The sequence below is a fragment of the Stenella coeruleoalba genome (assembly GCF_951394435.1).
Source record: "Stenella coeruleoalba genome assembly, chromosome: 10".
Taxonomy (NCBI): domain Eukaryota; kingdom Metazoa; phylum Chordata; class Mammalia; order Artiodactyla; family Delphinidae; genus Stenella; species Stenella coeruleoalba.
The window spans coordinates 57,598,982-57,609,863 of NC_137156.1; the positions used below are offsets into that span (position 1 = coordinate 57,598,982).

The 10,882-nt window shown below is 39.9% G+C and overlaps 1 long non-coding RNA gene across 2 annotated transcripts in view; it reads right to left on the reverse strand.

Annotated features, from left to right (window-relative positions):
- LOC307192316 overlaps positions 1-8,830 on the reverse strand; it is a 66,240-nt gene extending 57,410 nt beyond the window's left edge. For both annotated transcript variants that reach the window (XR_013830040.1, XR_013830041.1), the window contains exon 1: positions 8,734-8,830. This is a non-coding gene — a long non-coding RNA (uncharacterized lncRNA). The remainder of the gene's footprint in view (positions 1-8,733) is intronic.
- Between the last annotated feature and the right edge of the window lie 2,052 nt (positions 8,831-10,882).

Below are 10,882 nucleotides of genomic sequence, written 5' to 3' on the forward strand. Positions count from 1 at the left end.
CGATTTTATGATGTGGGCAACAATATCTTGTTTCATTTTATAAACATCTAGAATGATCACTGATCTAGAGTGAAAGATGCAGATCAACTCAAGAAATGAGAATGACAGATGAAACACATGAAGACTTTCTTTGCATCAACAAATGCCTATTTCCTTGAAATGATTTCATTTATTTGTGCTGATTATATTATAGCATTTAGGATACTTGAACATATACTATAGGACTCTTGTGTTCTTTTCCTGAAGACACAATAAGTAATAAATAAGAGAATTACTGTGAAATGACAGTGGAATAAAAAGGAAATTTACAGAACATTTACTACCAAAAGCCTGAACAAAAATGAGTCATCCTTTTCCAAAGCAATCTACAAGTAAAGGGAAATGAAGTAGACAGGGGGAGTATTCGCATGAAATGCAATGGTTTATACACATCTCTCAGTAAATCCCTCCAAGACCCTATTAATGATAATTGGAAAATTATTAGCTTTCCAGTTGAATCTGGCAGACAGCCCCTGAATCAAGTGAACAAAATTAACATCCGTTTTAATGGGACAAATTGCTATCAGCTGACCAATGCACATGGGATTCATCATCATTGCTGGGATAGTTTTGCAAAAAAGCAAACGGAAAAACATGAATCATACGAACAGGGTTAAGCACATTTAAAACCACATATAACTCTCATGTCCTGTACCCTTGTGTATTTTAAATAGTAAGTCTTTCTTTGAGGCAATTGGGAGCTCTCTTTTTCAGAACTTTGGGTTATTCTGGGCCATATAGCAATCAGCTTTATTGGTGCTTTTTCATTATCCTTGTCTGCATAGTCTGATGCTGCAACAAGACAGGACGTATACATCACATATTCTCCTTCTTCACTCATATCCCCGGACCCAACCTCATATTCAGCGGGCATCTTGTGTATCAACACATCCCCAAGTTGATAGGACAAAAAGGGAACATTTTCAACATTTGCACATCAGTAATACGTGGTAGGAATTCTTTATGCTCTAAAGGGAGCCTGGATGGAGAAAAGGAGAGAAGGCGATAGGATGTAAGAGAGGAATATCCTAAAAATCTAACCTTGGCTATCATTAGGAAGAAAAGAAAAGGATTGAAAACAAATTTGTTAGGCAGGACCACCAGAGGTAGAGAAGTAAATGTTTGCAAGTTCTAAATACATGGGATTTCAGCAAGAAAAGGGGACACAGCCGCTGACCTGGGTCACAGATTTTACCTGAGAACCTGCCGTTTCTTCCTCTTCCTCCTCCACTTCTAGGTTCCTTTCTCAGGCAATATTATGTAGATATATGGCACCTGTACATCTTTGAGGGCATCAGCACAGCGCCTTCACCTGCTACCCCCACTCTCAGAGGCAGGAGGCTCCTGAAATGCAGAAAGACCACGTTCCCCTCTCCCTTAATACGTGACAGATTCAGGAAGAAATGCGCTCCTACATGGAGACCAAGGATATTCTCCTTCCCTGTTTTCATACGCCCTTCTGTCTCACAGTCAGCCAGGAATGCTGCTACAGCAATGGTGTATGTGGGATGCACGGCCCTGACGCACCCACACAGACTCCATTACATTTCCTTGAACCACAGGCTGGACTCAAATCTCAGTATCTCTACTCAACACAGTTGAGAGTTCATATTTCAAAACCAACGACAAGCAAAGGGAAACTAAAAAGAAATGGCATTACCACATTAACTGAAGTGGATTATGCTCATCCTTCACTATTTCTAAGACCTTTATTAAAGATAAATGGAAAAAACATGAACTTCTCAGCGATGGAATCTCAAAGAAAGCACCTGAACCAGTAAAGGTCAGATGTTATAGGATACACGGATAGCAGATGACTGAAGCACAAAGGACACAATATCACTGCTTGGGCATTTTTGGCAAAAATAAGGAAATCATAACCTGAATCGATCATGAAAAATGTCAGTTTTATGCAAATTTCAATCCATATAAACCTCCCATATGCTCTATTCCTAAAAGTTCATGTAAATAGCAAGCCTTTCTTAACAACATATAAATTGCCTCTCCTACTTTTTTTTCAAAACTTTATGAGGGATTCAAGATTACTACGGTCATCCTGTTTATATGTGCAATTTCTCAATCCTGTTTCAAATAGAATATTGTATCCAGATTAAAGTAATCACCACATTTTCACCTACTTCCCTAAAATCCCAACACCTAACTCCATCCCAGTGGGAATCTTGGATACCAATACTTTCCCTTGTTGATGTCTCACTAAGGGAATATTTTCAATACTTGAAAGTTATTAATTCATGGTGATAATTCTTCATGCTCTATAGGGAGACTGGATGCAGACAGAGGAGAAAAGGCTCTGGGACAGAAGAGAGTATTTTAAAGAGCTGATCGTGACTATCAGAATAAAAAACATAAGTAGTTGAAAACCACCTCACTAGGCAAGAAGTCAGTAGAGACTTAATGATTTGTATGTCCTCAATCCACGGCATTTCAGGAGGAAAAGAGGACGCAGCCTCTGACCCAGGACAGGACGTTTACCTGAGAAGCTGCCATTTTCTCCTCTTCTTCCGCCTGCTCTGGGTCGTTTTCTCATCAATATTATGTTGAGGAATTAGGTCAGCACCTTGAGAATACGCCTTCTGTGGCATCAGCACAGCTCCTTCATCTGTTCCCACCATATCCACAGGCCAAACTTTCAAAGCCGACTTTGAAGTCCTGAAAAGGCCAGTCTCTCCTGTCCTTTGTCTAAGGAGAGAGTCAGGAACAAACAGCTCCTACATGGAGACCAGCTGTGAATTTGTTCTTTGTTGTCAACACATGTTGTCTCCTCATAAATGTCCCAAAATACTGCTAACACAGGGTGTGTGGGCTGCACTAACGTTCCCCTTCCAAACCCCTGTAGAGCAGACTGTTGCCTCTCCTTAGACTAAAGCCTTGCCTCAGCTCTCACAAGTGTACCCAGAAGACCATGTGCTTAACCCTGATCTCTCCTTGGAATCACCTGGAGCACTTAATTAAAGCAACACTGAAGCTCCCACAGGACCAATAGACAGATTCTCTGGGGAGCACACACGTGATGCCAGTTCTTAATACTGATCACGTGATCCTAATGGGAATTCAGTTATATACTGAATATATATATAATCCCTATATATATATATATATTTATATATTTATTTTTATTCTTGGCTGCATTGGGTCTTCGTTCCTACACACGGGCTTTCTCTAGTTGTGGTGAGCAGGGGCCACTCTTCGTTGCAGTGCACGGGCTTCTCACTGTGGTGGCTTCTCTTGTTGCAGAGCATGGGCTCTAGGCGCGTGGGCTTCAGTAGTTGTGGCTCGTGGGCTCAGTAGTTGTGGCTCGCAGGCTCTAGAATGCAGGCTCAGTAGTTGTGGCGCACGGGCTTAGTTGCTCCACGGCATGTGGGATCTTCCCGGACCAGGGCTCAAACCGGTGTCCCCTGCATTGGCAGGCGAATTCTTAACCACTGCACCACCAGGGAAGCCCAATCCCTGTATATTTTGAATGGCCATCTCACATGCTGTTTCATTTCATGCAGCTTTTCCTACAATTCGGGGCGAGTTTATTTCTAGGAAAATGTATTATTTCAGATAAATAATTGCACAGTCAAGACTCCTCTCTAATCCCCAGATTATTTAAGAGACTTCTGCTTAACACTGCCTAGATTCTGAAGTTCCACTACAAGCATTAATAAAGTGATATTTACATAGGTATTTATATGTTAATCACATGATAATGCATTTACAGTTGTATTATGATTTATTGCTTCTTTTGGAGCATAAAATTGCCTTATATGCCACTCTCTTGTAAATGATGGCTTAATAATTATACTTAGGAATTACAGAGGAATGAATAAATTAAAAACTGACCAATGTGCAAATACAATCAATTTATATATATCTCACAAGATTAGGAAATTCTCTAATTATTATAAAAAAAAATAAAGGGAGTCCCCTGGTGGGCTAGTGGTTAGGATTTGGCACTTTCACTGCCATGGCCCAGATTCAACCCCTGGTCATCAGGGAACTAAGATCCTGCAAGCTGTGTGCCATGGCCAAAAAAAAAAATAAGTCTGGATTCTCTGCAATTATGAGTCAAGAGAATGAAGGGGATTAGAGTTAAGAAACAGACAGTAATCAACACAGCAGATTTCACCATCCCCCAGCTGGGATTATTACAAGGAGCCAGAGAAATGTGAAATAGGGAAGAGAGGGTTGCAAAGACACAAAAGAGCTCATCAAGACTGGAATGCTTTGGGTGGCTCTAGATTCAGGGCAGGGAGGAATCTAAGGGAGACGTTAGTCCTCTGGATGTGTTGAACCTGCTGCCTGTGCCTATTCAAGATGAAAACCATAGAAACATGGATCAGATCATGAGCACCTAACGTGAAACATCAGGGAATAATAACAGTCCTACAGCCAATAAGATGGTGATTCTGTTATGAAATAAAGCATAAAAGAATCCCAAATCCTTTTTCTGGTAACAAACCTAGCATAGTTAACCACTATGATGTACTTACAAATCTAGTTAGCTGTGTTCTTCCAATAGCTTATGTATATATTTATCTGGTATCCTAACTTGTCATCATAGTTTAAGTTGGTGGTAATTTATTTTATTGAGTACTGATGAGTTTCCATTTAGGTATAAAGATTTTATTTCATAGCCCAATATCAATTATGCAAAAGACTTAGAGATTAACTTAATGTAGATGCTCTCATTGCAATACTACAGAAACCTGCCACATGACCAAGTTGGACTTAGTGCACGCAAGACGGGCTTAATATGAGGGCTGTTACAGAAAGACTTCTTTGCTTCTGTGCCTGAACAAAATGTAATTCCACCTAACAGGAATTGTTGAATGTCACAGTGTGCCTTAAAGTAGTTGTTATGAATCACTAATATTAATAAAATTGTGTAGGGTAGAAAAATATCACTAATTTTACATCATATGCTTATGAATTTATTAATGCAAGAGTGAAGTAAAACTATTAGCAATGAGGAGAGATTTGCCTTTTATTTTATTTTAACATACATGATAGTTATGCAAAAATGGAACCTCTCGTGTAAAGTCGGGTGCATTTTATTAAACTGGAGTCATATATTTTTGTTGGTAGACTTTTTAAAACAGAGCAAATATCACAAGATACATTTGAGCCTGACTTCTGTTCTCTGAAACTCATTATTATATATTTATATTTCCTTAAGGCTTGACTCCTTTTCTTCAAGAGGGAAGACCATCTCATCAAAATGAACAGACCATTGACATTTGCAGTAGAAAAAATTCACTGTCTCCATTAAAGCACTTCATACACCCTGAGTTAGAGAACACATTTCTGTTCCAGCAACCACCATTTGGATACATCATTTCTGCACAGGACATAATGGTCTACGTACATTCATCTTACTCTTTATTATAAGCACGTGGTGTTGCAGGCATATACCTGCAGTAATCCTGAAAATTTAGTCTCTGATTCCAGTAATTAATATGAACAATAGATTGGTTTCAATCTGTTGAAACCAATGAAAAGTATATTAAAGAGTACGTTAAAAAGTATATTAAAAGATTATATTAAATGTCCGGTTGAAGTGTTACTTGGATTCAACACCAAGAATCCCCTGTGATTTACGGCGAGCGTCATTGCGAATTACACTTAATTACATTCGAAGCATAACGGATTGATGTAGGAACTATAATCTCAATCTCTCTTCGCTAGTTCAGCTCAAGCTTCAGAATTATTTCATCTTCCTGTGTGGCTTTGGCACTGGACCGGAATGAAATTCTGAAGAATCACTTTTTCTGACATGAGCACGTACCTAAATTCCTGATAAGCTTCCTTCCATGGACAGTCATCCTTTCAGACTGAAAGAAAAAATTGTCACCGGACTCCTTTCTGTGCCAGAATGGTGGGCTCAGTGTGGTCAAGACAGCCAGTACTTATGTTGGAAGGCGGCAGTCATAAACCTAGGTGCGGTTTTGTGATTGTGGGACCTCATCTCCCTGCAGTACGGCAAGTATGCAATGAGAGAACAGTTCTGGGGAACGGAGGGTATTTGTGAAAAATTTTACCCTTGTCGTTAATTACCAAAAACTACAACCTACTAGTCTAGTTATTTCCAAGGAGATTATTGAAGAGTTTTGAGAGACTCCTTTTTTTTTTTTTTTTACTTTATCCCAAAAGTAAAAGTCAGAGTCTCACGTGAAGGAAGCAGGAATTACTGAGTTGGCTGTGGAAACCGGAAATACACAGGAGCCTGGAAGATCCTATAGAGGCTCAAATCAAAAGTCTGGTGGCACATCAAGGGGAAGGAGAGCTAAACTGAAAGAGCTCCCAAATGGCCAAATGTAGATCAACTTGAACAACAAAATAAATGGTAATAAATGTACCGAATGGTAATATAAAATATTCAATAAATACATAGGATTCCATATCAACGTTAGAAAAATAACTATAGAAATGAATGGAGAAGAGAAATATATTCCTTACCTAAAAATGATGACTAATATATGGAGTTATTCCTCTTTTCTAATAGGGAAGCTTATTTTACTCCCCTCGCCCCAGCCCCACGTTGAGTATGAAAAACACTTAGTAATTTCCTGGCAAAGAAGAGAATATGGAAAAGAAAACCACAGTCACTCCACATTGGAGAAACTTGGCAAATACTTTACACAAGTGATTCACCAACTTAATGATAAATTAAATCAATTATCAAATGATATGACATGATGAGCTATTCTGGAGAAAGGTTCCACATCTCACTTATTCTAATCATGAGGAAAACATATCACAATCTCAACTTCAGATATTCTAAGCAGGGCCTCATCAGTATTCCTCACACTTGCCAAGGTCATGAAAAACAAGGAAAGACTGAAAGAGTGTTAATACAGCAGAAGAGACAGAGAACATGTGACGACTATATGTACTGTAGTGTTCTGGACTGGGTCCTGGAAGAGAAGAATGACACAGGGTCAAAACTGGTGAGATCATATATGGAATCTATAAAAACGGTACTGGGGCTTCCCTGGTGGCACAGTGGTTAAGAATCCGCCTGCCAATGCAGGGGACGCGGGTTCGATCCCTGGTCTGGGAAGACCCCACATGCCGTGGAGCAACTAAGCCCGTGTGCCACAACTACTGAGCCTGAGAGCCACAACTATTGAGCCCACGTCCCACAGCTGCTGAAGCCCGTGCGCCTAGAGCCCATGCTCCGCAACAAGAGAAGCCACCACAACAGGAAGCCCGTGCACCGCAACGAAGACCCAACGCAGCCAAAAATAAATAAATAAATAAATAAATAAATAAATTTATATATATTAAAAAAAACAGTACTGATCAACCTAGTGGCAGGGCAGGAATAAAGACGCAGACGTAGAGAACGGACTTGAGGACACAGGCGGGGGGGCGGGGCGGGAGAAGGGGAAGCTGGGACAAATGAGAGAGTAGCACTGACATATATACACTACCAAATGTAAAATAGCTAGCTAGTGGGAAGCTGCTGCATAGCACAGGGAGATCAGCTCGGTGCTTTGTGACGACCTAGAGGGGTGGGATCGGGAGGGTGGGAGGAAGGCTCAAGACGGAGGGGATATGGGGATATATGTATACATATAGCTGATTCACTTTGTTAAACAGCAGAAACTAACACAACATTGTAAAGCAATTATACTCCAATAAAGATATAAAAAAAAACTGGTGAGATGCAAATAAAATCTGGAGTACAGTAATAGTAAAGTAACTAGTTTCCTAGTTTTCACAAATGCAGCATGGTAATATACAAGGGTAACTATAGAGGAAACGGAATGAAAACATATTTGAGACCTCTCTGTTATCTATGCAGCTTTTCTACAATTCTAAAACTATTTCAAAATAAAATATTTACTTAATATTTAAAATTTTATAAAAGTTTATAATTTAATTACAAATAGTTATATTAACTGATTACCTGTTTGAGTTTATTTATTTCCTTTTTTACTTTATCTGGAAGGCACTTGACCATTTTCTTGATTTTCAAAAATAATCAGACTCTTTATTAAACAAAATAGATTCATCTATTCTGCCTTCTATGTTGTTCCAAATTTAATGAAAAACTCCTCTATAACTGTATTTTCCAGGGACTTCCCTGGTGGCGCAGTGGGTAAGGCTCCATGCTCGCAATGCAGGGGGCCCAGGTTCAATCCCTGGTCAGGGAACTAGATCCCACATGCATGCCACAACCAAGAGTTCGCATGCCACAACTAAGGAGCCCACGAGCTGCAACTAAGACCCAGGCAACCAAATAAATATTAAAATAAAAGAAATGTATTTTCCAGTTCAGGAGTCCATCTTGAAACCTCTTTCTTGTCAACAAAGGGGATAACACAGGAAAATCTTCCTTCTACAAATTATAAAAGGCCATTTTCCCATACACCAAATCTCTAATGAATTGTGGCCTCCCATGTGCTGTTTTCTTGAAATTCAGTTGAAACATCTTGTGTTCTTTGTAGTGACCCTACGCTCATTTTTCCACTGTTTACTGAAAAGATTTCAGTAAGTTAATCTATCTCAATAAGCATGATATTTCAAAGGTCCACCATTTATGACAGCAAGACACATAAACCTAGGCTTCTCAAAATAATTTCCATTGAAGCAAAGCTTCCTAAATAACATTTTAAAGCCTAGCTTCCTCCTTCATCTTTGGACATCATACCTGTGCTATCTGCTTTATTCATTCCCACCTACCTGGGTGTAGGAACTGTTGTCTCCTTTCCTTCACATCCCAGGGCTCTTTCCTTTGCTCAAAAAAGGTGACCAGGTTCAGCTTAGAGACAGCAAGAACTGTTTATTTAAAAAAAAAAGGAACATGACTCATTCCAGGAATTCTACACTTTCCAATACAGGACTGTGTTCAGTAGAGAAGAGAGGACACTATAAGTTATAGAAAATTACTTCACCAAATAGCATTTCCTGACAGCCCCTTTAAAACACTTAGGAAGCATTTCTAATTTGCAGATCCTTAACTCTACTTCCAAGTAGTACTCAATCAAAAATAAGGAATGGATAGCCGATTTTACGATGTGGGCAACAATATCTTATTTCATTTTATAAACATCTAGAATGATCACTGATCTAGAGTGAAAGATGCAGATCAACTCAAGAAATGAGAACAAGATGAAACATCGTGAAGATTTTCTTTGCATCAACAAATCCCTATTTCCTTGAAATGATTTCATTTCTCATTTGTGCTGACTATATAATAGCTTTTTTTTTTTTTTTCCGGTACACGGGCCTCTCAGTGTTGTGGTCTCTCCCATTGCAGAGCACAGGCTCCGGACGCGCAGGCTCAGCGGCCATGGCTCACGGGCTCAGCCGCTCCGCGGCATGTGGGATCTCCCCGGCCCAGGGCACGAACCCGCGTCCCCTGCATCGGCAGGTGGACTCTCAACCACTGCGCCACCAGGGAAGCCCTATAATAGCATTTTAGGATACTTGAACATATACTGTAGGACTCGTTTTCTTTTCCTGAAGATACAGAAAGTAATAAAGAAGAGAAAAACTGTGACATGACTGTGGAATAAAATGGAAATTTACAGAACAGTTACTAACAAAAGCCTATATCTCCACTGAACAAAGGTGAGAGTCATCCTTTTCCAAAGCAATCTACAAGTAAAGGGAAATGAAGTAGACAGGGGGAGTATTCGCATGAAATGCAATGGTTTATACACATCTCTCAGTAAATCCCTCCAAGACCCTATTAATGATAATTGGAAAATTATTAGCTTTCCAGTTGAATCTGGCAGACAGCCCCTAAACCAAGTGAACAAAATTAACATCAGCTATACTGGGACAAATTTATATCAGCTGCCCCATGCATACAGGACTCATCATCATTGCCGTGATACTTTATAAAATAAAATGAATAAAATAAAATAGAATAAAATAAAAATCTAATCATGAGAAAAGTGTTAAGCAAATTTAAAGCCACATACAACTCTCATATTCTGTACTCTTGTGTATTTTAAATGGTAAGTCTTCCCTTGAGGTAATCGAGAGCTCTGTTTTTCAGAACTTTGGGTTATTCTGAACCATGTAACCATCTGCTTTATTGGTGCATATTCATAATCTTTGGCTACACAGACTGATGCTGCATCCAGACAGGACCTAGACATTACATATTCTCCATCTTCACTGATATCCCAGGACCCAACCCCATATTCGGTGGGAATCTTGTGTATAAAGACATCCCCACGTTAATTTGACAAAAAGGGAACATTTTCAACATTTGCACATCAGTAATTCATGGTAGGAATTCTTCATGCTGTAAAGGGAGCCTGGACAGAGAGAATGAAAGAAGGATCTAGGCTATAAGAGAGGAATATTCTAAAGATCTAACCTTGGCTATCATTAGGAAAATAAAGTAGCTGAAACACAAGTTTGTTAGGCAGGACCATCAGAGTTACAGAAATAAATGTTTACAAGTTCTAAATACATGGGATTCCAGCAAGAAAAGGGGACACAGCCACTGACCTGGGTCACAATATTTACCTGAGAACCTTCCTCTTCCTCCTCCATTTCTAGATTTTTCTCAGGCGATATTATGTAGAGAAATCACACCTGTACCTCTTTTTTTTTTTTTTTTTTGCGGTACGCGGGCCTCTCACTGTTGTGGCCTCTCCCATTGCGGAGCACAGGCTCCAGACATGCAGGCTCAGTGGCCATGGCTCACGGGCCCAGCCGCTCCGTGGCATGTGGGATCTTCCCGGACCGGGACATGAACCCATGTCCCCTGCATCGGCAGGCGGACGCTCAACCACTGCGCCACCAGAGAAGCCCACCTGTACCTCTTTGAGGACATCAACACAGCCCCTTCATCTGCTATCCCCACTCTCAG